The sequence below is a fragment of the Octodon degus genome, unplaced genomic scaffold, assembly GCF_000260255.1.
Source record: "Octodon degus isolate 3935 unplaced genomic scaffold, OctDeg1.0 scaffold00062, whole genome shotgun sequence".
Classification (NCBI taxonomy): Eukaryota; Metazoa; Chordata; class Mammalia; order Rodentia; family Octodontidae; genus Octodon; species Octodon degus.
Window position 1 is genome coordinate 2,767,089 of NW_004524638.1, and position 16,673 is coordinate 2,783,761.

A 16,673-nucleotide genomic window follows, 5' to 3' on the forward strand; every position below is an offset into this window, starting at 1 on the left:
GAGAGGCCAGCTCAGCCCACCAGGGGGCGGGCTGGCTGGCATGTGGTGCTGGGGGACTGAACCGCGGTCCCTGATGCTTTTGCTAAGCTTGTTCCAAGTAGGTGCTTTAGACCACTGAGCCATCTCTCCAGCCCCAATGATATATTTTTAAAGATAAAAGAGACCATTTTCACACAATTTTAATTAACATGTCATACTGTAATTACTCTAATTTATAATTAGTTATTCTTATTAATTTCTCTACTGTGCCTAATTGACAAATTAAAATTTATCACAATTTCCTAGGACGTGTATGGGAAAGAAAGTGGTAGAGAGAGGGTTCAATACAACGTATCCACAGTTTCAGGCATCCACTGAGGAAGGCATTCATTTCGTGCAAGGGTGGAGCAGCTGCTGAACTACACAATGGAGACTGGCGTGTTGGGTCTTGGAGTCTGCTTGCTGTGCTGCTTCTGTGCTACATTCCACAACCGAACTCTCACATCAAGACATCTGTTCTTGTTTAATGGAAATTGTACGTTTGTTCATCTTTCTTTATAGGAAGATATAAAAGATTTTCATATTGACTCTTTGGGATGGATATTTTCTTGTTGATGTGCATTATTAGATGTTTAGAAGCCTCACTGTTCTCTATGTACTAAATCTGAGTTGCTCTTCCCTTCCCCAGAGAGACAGAAATATCTTCAGACATTGCTACTCCAAACGTTGCTGCTGATTTAGCTTAAGCAAGAGTCATCACCACTGAGGAGCGGAGGCTGACTTAGTAAAACATACTGAAAACTTCAGTGCAGTCAGGCTTTTTCTAGCACCCTGTATGAACAGATGTTGGGTGGGAAACCAGCAGCGTTCTTCAAAACAGTCTGAACCTTGATGTGTAGTTCAGGCAATTGGATAATAGAGGATGAATAAGCAACATACTATGTAAAGTTGTAATGGTTCTTGGGTATTTTCTGAACTGTTAAAGAGAAAGAGCACATATGTAAGAGACATCTTAAATTCATATAATTTCCCTCGCTATTTCAGCAATAAAAGAACTTCTGATGTTCAACATAAGGTAAGCACTTAAAAGTTTTTTCCTCTACTTTTATCTATTAGGTACTGATTTTCTACAATAATTCCCACTTTTTGTTTTTGTATTCTAAGATGAGCCTAATGCCTTTATATATATTCTATGAATGAAAAATGACTCTTATTTGCCCCTTTGAATTTTAACTCTGTATGTAAAACAATGGTACTGTAGCATAATATCCATTCTAGAGAAATTTTCTTGTGCTCCATATCCGCTCATCTTCCATCTGCATATGGCAGGCTCATAGACCTTTCCAATTGATTAGTTTTAAATAAATATATCATATGTTCCTTAGAAGCTCTTCATATTCCTGAATTTCCCATGTCAGTGACCACCAAAGCCGAAACATTGAAATCACTTTTTTGTTTGTTTTTTTTTCAGAACCGGGGATCAAACTCAGGCCCTTGCACTTGCCAGGGAAGTGCTTATTCCACTGAGCCATCACCCCGGCCCCAGAAATCACTTTTTATTAATTCCTTTTCCTTTTCCACCTTTCCTAACTTCCCACCAATTCAATGATGTGAATGTTCATTGGATATAAATATTTATTCATTCTACAATTGTTCATTGAAAGCCTGGTAGTATTAGGGACTGAGACACTTCCCCCTTTACTGCAATTATTGCCTTCAATTACATTCTTTTTGTATTTTATCTGGGATAAAGATTTTTTTTGTGAACAATGGGGGCTATGTAAAGGACTCCGACTAGATAAGTAAGGATTAGCTGACAAGGAAATCAGTCAGACTAGATCAATCTATTTATTCTTTATCTTGAGTTGTTTTAAAATTATAGACATTTACTTTTACTCTAGTTATATAGAACAAATGGTGAGAAAAATGTCACAGAATAAATTAAAGGTGAAAGTAAAATATAACCAGGTGCTTCAGAGTGACTAAAATGAAAGATTACTCAATCAGTATTTTATACTCACTCCTCCCAAAAAACAACCAATGAAATGTTATAGACTTCCATGAATTCTATCCTAAAACATCTGTTACTTTGAGTTAAATAGATCAATATGGCAATTTTTCCTTTTGGACTATGAAAGAAACACTTATATCTCTTCTCCTCAAGTTGATGTTGCTCTTTAAAAATAAAATAAGTACTCATGGATTTTATGCGAAAAGTAACAATGGTGGTATAATTAATCCTTTGCTGTGGAGTAGAAGTATGATATGATATCTGTCTCACTGTGAATCATAAGATGCTTTACTTGGCAGTGGGTTGGTGGCCAAGAGTAAGCCCTCTGAACCTCAGCTTTGCCATCTATAATATAAGAATAGTTTTTATGGCTTATCTACAGCATTAGATAAAATATTATGAGACTATTTGAAAGTTAGAAACACTTTATATAAAGCAAGCTTTCATGTCTTTTCTTGGTGCTCTTATTTACTCTGTGATTTTAATCTTCTGTTTACTTAGCCTCTCCGATTATGTTTCCCTTCATTTGATGAAAATAATATTTGAAAAAATTACAATATAGATTAAATGTGAGGTTTATGACTCAAAGAATGTTAGTCATTCTTCGGGTCTCTTTTTAAAGATATCCTTAAAAATATGAGTGACGAAAATATCAAGCTCAAAGTTTTAGCATTGCTTCAGTTCCATTAGCAGGTGAAATCTAAATCCAAATTCAAACAAAGATAGTTTTAATGCAAAGAATTGCAGTTCATCTTACTTTATTAGTTCTGTAAGATGATGTTTAATTGAAGACAGTTTATTTTAGTTTTCCATTTGACTTTGGAGTAAGTTGCTAGAACAGGACTAAGTCTATAGAGATCGAACAATTGGCTTCATTCTTGATAAGCTATTGACTTAAATGCACAGGAAAGTATCTTTGTGGTACTTCACTTTTGAAATAAAAAATTTACATAATTACATATGCAAGCAACTTCTTATGTAAGCTGTGTCCCTAATGGGAACACTCTAATAAATTTTGACATAAAAGAATGATGCTTACAAAAATTCCAATGTCATTTTTCGTGGAGAGAGAAGTAAATAATCCTAAATTTCTTATGGAACCAAAAAGTATTTAAGTAGATAAAACAATGAAGCAAAATGAACAAAGCTGGTAACATCACTTTACCTGATTTCAAAATCTGTTACAAAATTATAATAATAAAAACAAGATGGCACTGGCATGGAAACAGAAACAATGACCAATGGAAAAGTATTAAGAGACCCACACATGTGCAATAAATTAATTTTGACTGACTTCTTAAAGAAAAGCAGTGGTAAATAGCATGCACCAATAAAAGATTGGGAAACTAGATATCTACAAACAGGAAAATAAATTGGAACCTTCTATCACACTATAAAAAAAAATTGAATTCAAATGAATTAAAGACTTGAAATAAGAGTAGAAACTATAACAGTAGCATAAAAGAACATTTGCAGCAAATATTCTTGTGTATGATCCTAAAACCACAGAAAATAATATAAGTAATATAAATAAAAAAGCTTTTGCAGCTGGGGAGATAGGCCAGTGGTCTAGTTGCCTCACTTACAAGTGAAAGGACTTGGGTTTGATCCTGCTAACACAGGCCTTGCTGGCCACAGAACCCCAGACACAACAAGCCAGCTCCAGAACCAGGAGTGGTGGCTCATGCCTGTTATCCCAGCACCGTGGAGGCTGAGACAGGAGGACCTCTAGGAGTCTAAGCTGCATAGTGAGACTCTCAATCAAATAAATAAATAAAAGATTTTGAAAATGCTAAAGAAACAATATGTTGAATAGTCAAACAATGCATTAGGGAAAAATATTTCCAAACCACATATCTGCTGAAGGCTAATATCTGAAATACATAAGTAACTGAAAGAACTCAACAGCAAGTAAACAAATAATCTAATAGAAGACAGGTAAAGAACATAAAGAAACCCAGGAGAAGTTGCTCATCATTAAAAATCATCAGGGAAATTAAAATTAAAACCACAGTAAGGTATCATCTGGATTTCCAGAAAAATAGCACAGTAAAGAGAAAGGGCCTCACTGAGATTTGGTATCCAGATGCTGGAATATACTGATGTGAGAGAGAGGAGAAGGGAGGTGGGTCCGTGGGACCCAGCAAGGATCTGAAGTGAGAACTGAAGCCCATAGGGAGAGTGAAAAGAGCAAGTTTACTGAGGAAAAAGGAGTTGGCAGGTGGTGGCAAGAGCTGCTTTCCGCTTGATCCCTGGCATCCTGTGTGGAGGGGCAGCTTGAATCCGCACACGCAGAATGACTACTGACAACCCCACAGGCCCTCATGGGGGAAACACGCCAGTGAAATGGATGAATCGAAGCAGCAGACTGCTGAGGCTGGTCAGTTCTTTATATTTCTTACTTTCTTTTATTTTTATGTATTTAGTACAGGTTCTACAGGGCCTCGTTACATAGATCGGGCAAGTAGTGACTCTCCTGTTTTCAGCCTCCTAAGCACTGGGATTATAGGCTCACAGCCACCAAGCCCAGTCTCAATCACCGGGGGTGAGGCAGGCACGGCACACCGGAAATCGAACCCCAGTCGCTGCTCTCTGCTGCTATTTGGGTTCAGATATATTCCACAGGAGAGGGCAATTGGCCAGTAGCCATGTTGGAAAGAGGCCAGCGGAGCTCAGAACTCGGAACAGGTGGAGGGTAGCTCCATCTAGTGGATGACAGTATCAGAGGGAGGCTGCCAAATTCAAATTGGAGCTCAATTCAAGCCAGCAGGGGCATGAGTTCAAGCTAACAGGAGACACATGGAGTGTTGTCAGAGGCTGAAAAATTTGTATTCCAGATGCACAGCCAGAAATCAGACTGACATTCAGTGGAACTAACAGCGTAGGCTTGCTGGGATTATACACTACCCTGTCAAATCCTACACCTGGCTTTTTAGGATTAATCAATTATGGATCTGGACTCTGCCCACTTTGTCTACCAATGATAAAGACACATGCCTTGAAATGGACACTTCTTTTTCTTGATGGGCTGTTCTTGTTTTCTATGAGTGTGAACATTGTTTCTAGTTTTTGTTTGTTGTTATGCTGTACATGAATTTATTTCTTCCTTCTTTCCCTTTTGTCTTCTTCACCAATTTCCAAAAGTTTGGGTTATCTTCCTTTTTCCTCCAGCCTTGCCTCTAATCTCAGCTCATCCATCAGAAGGAACAAGATGGCAGAAAAGATCAATAAACAAGATCCAACAATATGCTGTGTACAAGAAACACAAGTAACTCAAAAAGAAATTCATAGACTAAAAATCAAAGGATGGAAGACAATATTCTGTACAATAGGAACGTGTAAAAAGCAGGAGTAATTATTCTATTTGCAGAAAAAGTGAATTTCAAGTCAAGACTGATTAAGAGAGATGAAGAAGATCATTACATCCTTGTAAAGGAAGTAATGCCAGATGAAGCGAACACTGTTAAATACATATACACCAGGTACCACTGCACCCAACTGTATAAAAATATTAATGGATAGGAAAAATCAAATGAGCACTAATAAAAATGTAATGGGGGACCTAATTTCTCCACTGTCACAAATAGACAGGTCATCTACACAAAATATTAATAATGAAAGATCAGAACTGAATCAAATTTTGGAACAAATGGACTTAGTAGATATCTACAGAGTGTGACACCCAAGACATAAGAATACACATTCCTCTCAGTTGTATGGGGAACATTCTCTGAAATATACTACTTTCTAGCTCATAGAACATGATTAAGTACATACAAAGGAATCAAAATTGTCCAATGTATATTTTCAGATCATAGTGTATTTTAATTGGAAATCAAAGACAATAGGAAACACAAGAAATTCATATTTACTTGGAAATTGACTAACACCATACTGAACAACCAGTGGGTGACAGACGAAGAAAAAAGTAGACACCTTCTAGAATTAAAGAATAATTTTAATGAAACATACTGGAACTTAAGGGACACCATGAAAGTAGTCTTCTAAGGGAATTTCATAGTGTTACATTCACATATCAGAAAAAGAGAGCACAAATAAGCAAACTTATGTTGAAACTCATGCTTCTAGAAAAAGAACAAGTTAAGCCCAAAGCTCATATAAAGGAGGAAATTATAAGAAGGATCAGAGCAGAAATTAAACTAATAAACTAATAAAACAATACAAAGAATCAGTGAATCAAATGGTTGGTTCTTTAAAAGATTAAATAAAATGGATAAACCCTTGGCCAACATTATTAAAAACAAGATAAAATACTCAAATCCAGGCATTAGGAATGAAATCAGCCATTTACTGTCAATACCTACTTTCAGAAATTGCACTTTAATAAGATGGAAAACATGGAAGAAATGAACAAATTACTAGATACACATAAATTAAGAAAAAGTGAATCAAGAAAATATAAACATTCTAAGTAAACCAATATCAGTCAATAAAATTGAAGATGTTATTAAAAACCAGCCAACAAAGAAATCACCAGGACTTCATAGGTTAATTGCTGAGTTGTGCAAGAAATTTAGAGAAGACCTAGTGCTACTACTTCTCAAATGAAATAGAAAGGGAAGCAAAGCTCCCAAATTCATTCCTGAAAGCAAGCATTACTCTGACATCAAAGCCAGAGAAGAATCCAAACAAGAATGAGAACTCTAGGCCAACCTCCCTAATGTACCTAGATGAAAAAACCTTCAATAAGTTACTGGCAAGAAGCATGCAGCACGTTATCAGGAAGATTATACACCATGATCAAGTAGGATTCATTCCAGAGATGCTTCAACATATGCAAATCCATAAATGTGATGAAGAGCTATGGAAAACGACCATATATATAAAATGTTCTCAATTGATGCAGAAAATTATTTTTCTAAGCCCAATGCTTATTCATGGTAAAAACTACAAAAATTAGAATGGAAGTTGTTTATCTCAGTCTGATAAAATTCATCTATGGAAAATCAATAGCTAACACTATGATCAGTGGACAAAAACCAAAAGTTTTCAGTCTACAGTTAATTACAAGCACGAATGTCCACAGTCTTTATTCCTTCAATGTAGTTCTGGAGATATTACCCAGAGACTGGAATAAAAGGGATGATGATAGGAAGGAAAAAGTCAAATGATCATTATTTGCATATGACATGATATTCCATGTGGAAGACATCAAAAACTTCACCAGAAGAGTTCTAGATTTAACAATCTAATTCAGTGGTGTAGCTGGATACAAAGTCAACACTCATCAATCAATAGACTTTCTGTACATAGCTACCAAACTCACTGAGAGAGAAGTCAGTAAAACAACATCTTTTGAAATTGTTTCTCCAAAACAAAATACCTGGTGATCAATGTAATGAAGGAAGTAAAAGATATTTACATCTAAAACTATAGTATACTTAAAGGAAATCCAAGAGGCTATCAGAAAATGAAAAGATAGTCCTTGTTCTCGGGTAGGAAGAACCAGTATATTAAAAATTGCCATACTTCCAAATTTGCCATAATGAAAACCTGATCAAAATACCAGTATAATATCTCACAGAATTAGAGAAAAAGTCCTAAAATTAATTTGGAATCAAAGGAGATCTAGATTAGCAAAAGGAATTGTGGGCAATAAAGGAAAGGTAGAGGAGCTCACAATTCCTGACTTGGAATCATACTGCAAATTTACTGTGATAAAAGTAGCATAATGTTAGTGAACACCAGACTTAATGATCAGTGGGACAAATTAGAAGATGCAGAAACAATGACAAATGTACTCAGCCACCTTATCTTTGATAAAAGAGCCAAATGTCTTCATGTAAGAAAGATAGTTTGTTTAACAAGTTGTACTGGAAAAATTGGCTTTCTCATGCTAAAGATTAAAACTAGACTTATGTCTTTTACCATGTATTAAGCTAAAATTGAAGTGTATCAAAGACTTATTTATTTAAAAAAAAACACTAAGTTTGGTGAAGATAGAATAGGCAGAATGCTTAAAGTCCTTGGTGCAGGCAGTTTATGGACAAAACCTCAACCACCTAGGAAATATTACAAAGAATAAGCAAATGGGATCTTATCATATTTAAAAGCTCTTTCCCAACAGGAGAAACCAAAGAGTGAAAAGATAACACACATTTTGGGAAAAAAATTGCCAGCTGCTCCTCAGACAAAGCATTAGTATTTAAGAATAAAGAACTAAAAAAAAATTTGTCCCGAGCCAGCGGGTCAGTCAACGAAGGTCACCTGGGAGAGGAGCGGGGAATTGAAGAGGGGACAAAGGACAGGAGACACAAGAAATGGAGACAAGACAGGATTCTGATCAAGTCTCATTTATTTAGGGGAAGTGCTGGGTATATATAGTGGAGGCGCAGGGAAATGACGTCGGCGGGTAAAAGACGTGAGTAACTAGGCAACCGGGCTATGACAGGAAGTCCCACCTCCGGGGCATAGCAGGAGACTTATGGGAAATAGGCGGGGTAAGAAGAATTAGGAGCTTAGCTCAGCAGAGGTAGGGGAAGAGGAGGTCAGTGTCACTAATGATGCTGACGCACCAGGAGAATTTTATAGGTCAGAGGCACTCAGGTGACCATTAAGGGATATGTGGCATGGAGTTATGATATGGCAGATTGACAGGATTTAGAAAGACTCACTTGCAGTAGTATTGGAGGCCTGGAGTTATTGTGCCTCCCACAAAAATTCAGAAGGCCTATATTTAAAGTCCCAATCAAAAAATGGTCATCTGAAATTAATAGACAGTTCTCAAGTGGAGAGGTAGAAATGGAAAGAAAATGTATGAAAAAATGCTGAACATCATTTGTCATTTGAGAGATTCAAATTAAAACAACACTCAGGCCAGGGAGATAGCTCAGTGGCATAATTGCCTGCCTCAAAAGCAAGAAGTCCTGAGTTCAAGCCTTTATACCAAAACAAAATAAAAGAATCCATTATGATTTCATCTCACCCAAGGAAAAAATAATCACTATTGTCAAGAATTACCAATAACAAATGTTGATTGGACTATGGAGATAAAACAACCCTTTTTTACTATTGGTGTTAGAGTAGGCTGGTGCAATCACTGTGGAAATCAGTGTGTAGATTTATCAGTAAACTAAAACCACAGGTTCCATTAGATGCACATATTTCCCTATTTGTATCTTCCTAAAAGATTTAAAAGCATCATGCCACATGATATATATATATCAGCACAGTTTTAATAACTAAATCTTGGAAACAGAAAATGCCCATCTACTGATAAATGGATAAAGAAGTGGTCTTTTAAATATAAAATGGAGTACTGCTCAGCTGTAAGAAAGATAAACTTGAGACATTTCTAGGTAAATGGATACACTGTGAGACCATACTCTTAAGTGAAATAGATTGGACACAAGTGTTAAGGGAAGGAAAACTAGGGGGGGGGAAAGCAAAACATGTCATATACAGGTACAAATTCCCTATAGTGAATGATATAATTATGTATATCTAAAATATACTAATAAATTATAAGTTTTCAAAAAAGCTACCATTCAATGCTACTCAGGATGACTACTGTGAAAAAATAAAAGAAAGATACTGAGTTTATTGAGGGTGTGTAGAAAGGGGAAGACTTGTGTACTGTTGGTGGAAATATAAGTTCATTACAAGAATTGCAAGGAATGACCTAGGTGCGCTGGACAAGATCAAACATAGAATTCTCAATGCCTGAGAAATCTCACTGCTGGGGATATCTTTGAAGGGTGCATTATGCAGCTGTTTGGTTGCTCTAATAAGCAACTTGACATCTGCAGCTTAAAGAAGGGCAGGTCCGTAGTTTAGATATCATGTCTGCATCTTGGGAGCGTTAGCTCAGCTCCAAAGCTTTCCGTCTAAGTTCGGCTGGCTGTGAAGCAGACAGCTTGTGACAGTAGACCAGCTCCTCACTCGCAGAGCCCAGGGGAAGAGTATCAGAGAGGATCAGCTGATTAACAGATTTGGTCCACAAGGTGACCCACACAGACACAACCAGAAATGTGCTTTCCCAATGTGTGAAGGGTTTCGTAATTCAAATTCACAGTTTGAGAAATCAATTAACTCTCACAGGAATTTATTTATTTATTTATTTATTTATTTATTTATTTATTATTCATTTTAATGAGAAAATAAAATAGCAATGAGACAGTTTCAAAACAGGTTATTAGAACAGTTACAATAATTAATACATTGCATATTGCTGTCTTCATAGTGGTTATTCAGAGGACAAGATGCAGACATGATATCTTATCTAAACAATATTAGTACAAAACTACTTCTGTGATAGCTACACTTTATATTTGCATTAGTGTATCATGCTGATTTTTAAAATGTGTATGTACATGATTTTCTCTGTAAATGTTAGTGAGTGCAGCAGAACACATTTCAACTGCACCAGTGCATAACGATGCTGTTCGCAAGCCAGTGGGGCAGCCTCATGGAGTCACCTGGAGTACTGCAGCTGCCGCTATGGACTGAGACTTGTGTTGTTTTCCCAAAATTACAACCACTTGGAAAAATTAAAGCAAAATAGTGTAAGATCATCTTTCAGTTTATGTGACAGATGCATCAATTTTTGTATCACTTGCATTCTTGGAAATCTCAGCTAATATTAAAGTCATACACTAGAAAAAACAAACAAACAAAACAAAACAAAACTTTCTTCTCATTGCACCAAAAGAAAGTAGCTATATCTGTATATCTATCCCAACTATTATATGTATATATATATTTTCACTACAAAATGGTCCCTTACTTATATCCCCCTTTTTGTTTTGCTTTGTGAGGCATGGTGTTCCATTGCTGTTACAGAAGCTGTATTTGGAGAAGTCTTTAAAGGATCTTTTCATACTTGATGCCAGTTCAAATACTATAGGTACTTGAATCCAGAAAAATAACCCAATATAGTCCAATAATTCACAATAGTAGTGAGTTATCAGAAGAACTGGTAATTGTCAGAAGTTGCTAACTTGAGCCTTTTACAGCTCAGCATATTAATATGGCTTTACATTTTATACTGTGTGGTTATATTTTTCTGCTGGATTGTTTAGACCTAGTTAAAGCAAGACCTATATAACTAAAAATGTAACTTTTGTATAGGATAAGGTCAGTCAAATCCCCTCAGGATTTACCCTGAAACCATGTACAGTGCCTTGTAGATGTTTTCTCAATGTCAGACATCTGGATAATTCATGGCCATTGCTTGCTCAATTTGCCCTCTGTAAAAGCCTGAGAGACTTTTTTCTCTCTAGACTGTCCTTATGCACACTATAGATCATTGATCACTTTCCTCTATGGCCCCATAATCTCCTTGATCAGAAAATTTGGGACACCACTGAATTACACAATGTCACAGCACAGGTTCTCTTATGTCCTGAGTCCTCACTGACCTTGAAGGGCTAGGGCCAAAATGTTGGCTGTCCTTGTAGCCCCTCTATTTCTATAATTTTTGGTCTGAAAACTTTAGTTGTTAAGCATGCAGAAGAGAAGCTTAATGATATTATTACCCTGCAACAGAACCAGTTGGGCTTAACATCATTCACAGGAATTTATTTATTTATTTATGTATTTATTTATTCTCTCACAGGAATGTAGATCAATGTGCTGAAGCTGCACTTCCATGTTTATTGCAGCATTATTCATGATAGCCAAGATCTGGAAGCAGGTGACGAAAGAAGACGTGGTACACTTACCTTGTTGAACACTATTCAGACTAAAAGAGGAGATCCTGGTACTTGTGACAACATGGAGGAACATTGACAAACATGAAAAACACATGCTAAGTGAAATAGCATGCTAAGTGAAATAGGTCAGCTACAGAAGGACACATACTCCATTGTCTCATTTGAGGAATATAACACTGTTAAATTCACAAAAATAGAGATTAGAATGATAAAATTATGGCTTTAAATGCTGAAAAGGGGTCACTGAGTAAAGAGGAGAGAGATTTTAATGAAAGTAGAAGATTTATTCAGATAGGAAGTATAAACTTCAGTGATCTATTGAACTGAATAGTAAATAAAACATTGTATTTCAAAATTGCTAAGAGCAGAGTTTCAATACTTTTACTACAAAAAAGATAAACATTTGAGTATTTTTTGACTAGTTTGATTTAATCATTCACTATTGTAAGTTTTTGAAACATTACATTTTACCCTATAAATATTGTCACTTACTATTTTGTCAATAGCTAATTAAACAAAGACAATGCTAGGAAAATTAAAATTAGGGTATACATCAGATATATTCATAAATTATGCATCTGACAAGACAATATGTTCATAATAATTAAGTCCTATAATCAGTTATATAAATGACGTACTTATGTTGTTGTCTAAAATGCAATATTAAGACCCAAGGGGGAAAGAAGCCAGTACATGTGAGACCTCGGTTTTCTAGACATATATAGCAGTTAAAAAAGGACAGTGACCCCTGAGAAAGAGAAACATGTTACATGTTCTGTATAGTTTTTCCCTATTGTTTCCTTGACAGACTTTTTATGTTCAAGCACATGAAGGAAATAGTATCCAAAGAGCCTGACAAACTTCATGGGTGTGTTGGGACACAAGGCTGCTAGAACTTGCAGGATGCATAACTGGAAGTGGGAGAGCTGCTGCAAAACAGTTCAGGAAATCTGCGGGAATACTCTCTTGACTGTGAAGCCTAGCACTCATCACTTTATGTGTGGGAGGCCTGGGAAAGAATCACTCGGAGTGCTAAGAGATAAGGATATCTTCCCCACACATTGGGTTGGATTAGTGCTGCTCCCACCAGTGAGACCAGGAAACCTCACAATTTATGGATTATTAGATAAAGTATACAGAAAGATCTGGCCCAAGTTTGGGCAAAAACTGGTCCTAGATTTAGAACTGCTTTGGTCTAACCCAGCGGAACTGAATAGCAAGACTCCAAATGGGTGAAACAGTTTCCAAGTAACTTGACTGAGTTAAAGAACAGAGTGAAAGGATAATGATTGAAAATAAATCTATCTAGCAGGGAGCATGGTAGAACTCACAATGATTGAGCCTGACTATTAGATTAAAAATTATAAAAAACAACAGGGGTTGGTTATAGGACAATATCATGCAGCCTAATTTATGAACAAGCAGTGTTGCCAAAGGATGGGGGGGGGAGAGAAGATAACAGAAAAATATTTGTAGAAATTGTTGCTGAAAACTTCCAAATTTGATGAAAAGATTAAAACTATAGTCCGAGAATCTCAATGACACCTGAATACAGGAAACCAAGAAAATTACAAAGTGGAACATTATGATCAAGTTGCCAAAAGGCAGTGATAAAAGAAAGGATCTTCAAGCAGCCAGAGGAAGAGTAGGTTATTACAGTACAAAGGCATGAATGGAAGCATATTTCTTTCCAGGATGCATAAAATATATTGACATGAAGCCTCTTTTAAATACAGAAAGATAAAGAAAATAAAAATATGTCAAGCTAGAGTTATAAGATCAGTGAAAAATTTCCTTTAGAAATGAAGAAAAAAATTAAGTGTTAGTAAAACAGAGAAGCTGGGTGAAATTTTCACAAGCAGGACTGAACTATAAGCCATGCAACAGAAAGTTCTACTAACAGAGGAAAAATAAAGATATCTAAGAGTAGTCTACACAAAGAAATGAGGAGCACCAGAACTCCTAACTTTATAATTAAATATATGATGTATCCTTCTTCTTTATTTTATTTTTTGTATTTTAGGGAATGATCTACAGGGTGTTCAGGGCCTCAGTACTAGATTGGACTCCTAGTAATCTGCCTGTTTACAGTTTCCTAAAAGCTGGGATTACAGGTGTGCGCTACCACGACCAGTCTCAACTGCTATATCAGCGTGCCCCAGGGGTGGGGCTGGCACAGCAGGCCTGGGGTTGGAACCCCTGACCCCAGCACCTGCGTGCATACTTCTTATTTAAAGGACATTGACTAAATAAAAGAATAGCAATTCTGTGTGAGACTTATAAGACATAAATTTAATATGTATGACAATAATAGCAACAAAGTGTGAAGGAACAAGTAGGATATTATTATAAAAATTTAATACAACATGGGAAGTTGACCAATACCACTGACAGATTATAATAAATTACAAATATAAATTTTAAATTCTAATACACCTATATACAGAGAGAGGGAATACTAACAAGCCCACAAAAGTGAAGAGTGTAAAAGGTAGTCATAAAAAGGGAAAAGCAGAAACAAAGACTGCATGAGGCAACCAGAAAGCAAGTTGGATGCTAACTATAAGCCCATTCATATTGATATTCACATTAAACTAACAGCATGAGCGCTGCAATTAAAAGTAGAGATTGATAAATTAGGTATAAAACAAAGCTTGACTACATTTTCCCTAATGAAGAAAAAGTAAATATGAAGGCAAAAATTTGCTAAGAGTGAAGAAATAGAAATAAAATAATAGGATACCATCAGTCAGAAGAGCGTGAGGGCAGCAGTATTTATAGTGAGAGACACAAACAAAGATTTTGCAATATAAGACATTACCAGCAATTCAAATGATCATTTCATATTAGTGAGTTATTAAAAAGAATATGATAATTTTAAATGTTCTGTTTACCTAATAATGAGAGACAAACAGCCCAGTCAAAAGGGACAAAAGACTTGAAAGGACAAAACATATATCAATATTTGCAGAAGAGCTCAACGCTGCTAGTTTTCAGGGAAATGTGAATTAAAACTATGATGAAATGATACTGCATATGCATTAGAATAACAAGCATTAGAAAGTCAAATTCCATCTCTCAATATTTACATAAGAGAAAGGAAAATTTATGTCTACAAAGTTGAGTGGATATAAATTACACTAATTTATATAGCAGCTATATCCTTGGAAATACCCAGTATGCCAGACAAGAGTCAAATGGGTAAACTGTGTTATCCCCACAGAATGGAGACTTCTCAATAGTCAAAAGGAATAGAACATGCTCATCTGCAACAACAGGGATGAATCTCAGAAGCACATTTTGTGAACCACGCTAGAAAGATGTATGTACTATATAAATGCATTTATGTTAAGATCATTCACAAGAAAATCTGATCAAAATGATAGAAATCAGAAGAAGAGTTGCTTCAATTGAGCTTGACTATTTACTCTAAACAAATCAGATTTATTTAAGGATATATGAGAACCATTCTAAATGACTGATATGTTTAGCACTGAGATTATTATTTTTAGTCCTTCATACAGGGCAAATAATATATTAAACAACTTAATTAGATTGTTTTTAGTTCACAAAACAATTATTAAAGGGGTACCCTTGTGTGGAGAATGCAAGAACACCTTCACTATGTGAAACAAACATTTACTTCCTAAAAAATTATTAAAAAGCAGACACTTAAATTGTCCAGAATTTTTGTCAGGACATAAATCAAAAGCAGAAATTCCTATAAAAACAGTTTACTAAATCTTGGCTAGAACAATGGATCATGTGCCATTTGATCCTAAATCTATCCACATATGTGTTTTCCACAAATCTTAGGGTGCTGGAACCTGTGCTCAGCACTTATGCCCTCAAGAGGACAGCCTCTCAACCTGGTTCCCAGTCTAGATCTTTGGCTTCACTAGTAAGAGGAAGGTCAGGCCATCTTTTGGGCCTGCATTGCCACATTGCATAGATCCTATTCTAGGCAACTATAGCTCAGAATCGCTTTCACCAACAAGTTCTTACTTGAGCAATGAAAGCTTTACTCCAGTATGTCAGTCAAACAATTTGGACCCTGAAGAACACTGCCCTACCTCCTGAATAGGAGAGAAAATGCATGCTAGGATAGGTAATGTGAGAATACCAGGGACCACTGTCCCCTCTCAGACTCTTGTTGTACAACAAAAATACCACTATTGGAAAGGCAAGCCACTGCTGTATCCTCAGTGCTACACAAATTATATAACTTTGGGTGCAAAGGTGGAGCAGATACTAAATAGAGACCTCCAGTGCTCTCATTGAGGAAACTGATTCATTGGGAATAGATCTTGAAGAAGTGCCTGCCTAACAGCATTGGCAAACACAGTTAGGTCTTAGAGATGATCAAATAAGGCCAGTAGCTCCATGATAATCAAAGTAAAATGGAAAATGTTATCAGCCTAGTTTATCAGAGAAAATTAGGAAAGGGAACATATAAGAAGAGTGCTGTTAGGGTTAATGCATCTTGCAAGACTGGCAATATTATGCCATCACAAAGCATCGAACTTTGGAGTAGCTTCTGACCAGGATATTGTAATAAGCAATGGCACAGTCAAGTAGCAACTAGTGAAGATTAATACTTGGATGTGGTAACAGTACAGGCAGGACAGTCTCATGGTCTGGGAGATGCCACACACCAAAGCATGCACACCGTGGGGATAAAAGAGGTTTTAAAGAAATATAACCAAACAAAAGAAGAAGGAGGAGAAGGAGAAGGAGAAGAAAGAGGAGAAGGAGGAAGAAGGGGAAGAGGAGTAAGAGAAGAAGAAAGAGGAGGAGGAAGAAGAGGAGAAAAAGGAGGAGAAAGAAAAGGTATTTGAGGAGGAGGAGGGGGATGAAGAAGAGGGAGAGAGAAGGAAGAGGAAGAAGAAAAAGGAGAGGAGTATGAGGAGGTGGGGAAGAGAGAAGAAGAAGAAGACGAAGAAGAAGAAGAAGAAGAAGAAGAAGAAGAAGAAGAAGAAGAAGAAGAAGAAGAAGAAGAAGAAGAAGAA